The sequence below is a fragment of the Tympanuchus pallidicinctus genome, unplaced genomic scaffold, assembly GCF_026119805.1.
Source record: "Tympanuchus pallidicinctus isolate F22 unplaced genomic scaffold, pur_lepc_1.0 scaffold20, whole genome shotgun sequence".
NCBI lineage: Eukaryota > Metazoa > Chordata > Aves > Galliformes > Phasianidae > Tympanuchus > Tympanuchus pallidicinctus.
Window position 1 is genome coordinate 8420277 of NW_026294722.1, and position 1675 is coordinate 8421951.

The following is a 1675-nucleotide window of genomic DNA, read 5'->3' on the forward strand; positions in this document are numbered from 1 at the left end:
TGTGAACCGATGGACCACTGTATAAATAACTTACACACACGTTGGCATTTAGAGCCCACACTGAGTGCTAAATCAGCCATACAATCCAACTTCAGACAACGCTCAAACCTTGTGTGTAATCAGGCACCACCCAGATCTTGCCTGATTTCTTCATCTTGGTAGAAAAATCAGCGTTCTCCTGCAAAGGCTGGTGAGGATTCAGCTGCATCCAGCCTGGAGGAACGGAGGACCTCTAGCGGCACAGCTGCGCTCGCTTCCTGTCCCAGTGAGCACAGGTTCAAGTCTTTATTCTTTACATCTCCTCCTGGGTTTCAATCCACTTTGTACAGTGATGTTGAGCACCTGATATTGTAATCCTAAACCCTGCAAGTGCAAGTCTGCAGTGATTGTCTAAGAAATGGGAAACAGCAATACTGGACTGGAAATACCTTTCATCTTTTGCCTTGAATTCAAAATCCCAGTGGCAGAAATACAGCTGAGCAAGGGGAATTGAAGGGAAATGCAAACAACATATAAGGGACAGATGTCAGAACTTCTGATGACAACAAACAACCCAAAAGTACACCCAAGAAATGTTCGCCTGTTTCCTCTCCAGATCTCACAGGCAGCAAACAAAGACAAACAACGCAGCTCATCTCTCCTTCACCAAACAGTATCTGACAGGACACTCCTCTGCCATGCACACACTGTACTGACTCATTAAGTATAGCAAGTTGTTATTTCTGAAGTACGTTTCAGGAAGAACGCAGGGCTCCACCAGGACTTTGGACTTGGACAGGGCATCTGAAGTGACAGCAGTTGAGTGAAGGTTGGAGGAGGAAGAAAATACAGCGCTCAAGTCTTCCCCAACTGTGCAGCTGGCAACTGTTTGCTCCATGGGTCTTTGTGCTTGGGTAGTTACATCTGGTGCTGTACAGCAGTTGTACAAAGCTAAGTGTGAGGACCGCTGAAGCCAACAAGCACTGTTTTGGCCTTCCTGAAAACACACTGACCAGTGTCCTCCAGTTTAACAGAGTAACAATAAAGTGAAGCAACACCCCTGAGGAAAGTAGGTGCTTCTGGTGCTGCAGATAAACCTCCAAGGCCTGCAGGACATTCAATGAAGAGCTACACTTGTTTTACATTTTCCACTAAAATACGCTCCATAGATCAGGATAAACTTGGTCAGTTTTCCCTTGTTAACCTAGGAACTAACTCAGTATCAGACAGGTGAAACAGAATGCCTATTTAGGTGATCAGAAGTAAAGCCTCTCTTCAGGCACAAAGAAATAAGAATTCCTTCTCCCACGAAAAGCAGATTCTGCCTCCTGGATTTGCCAAGAGTACAAACTATATCAAGGAGAAGACAGGAGATGGTCACCATCCTTTATGAAATAAAACCAGGGGCAGAAACGTCCAGAAATACAAACCTAGATATTACAATCTGGGGTCAAAGCAATTTCAAAGAAGCTGAATTACACCAAGTTCTCCAACAGCTCTAACCACTAAGAACCTAGACACTTCCCTTCCAACAAACAGAAGGATTTTGAAAACTAATTCAAATTTCCCATGTTAGGACTCAAGCATAGACAGATACTCTCTAAACACATTGTCTATATTTACTTCATTATCTATTCCAAGTTTAGACTATCATGCTGAAGCTAGCATTTGTCCAGCTGAAATAATGAACATCAGC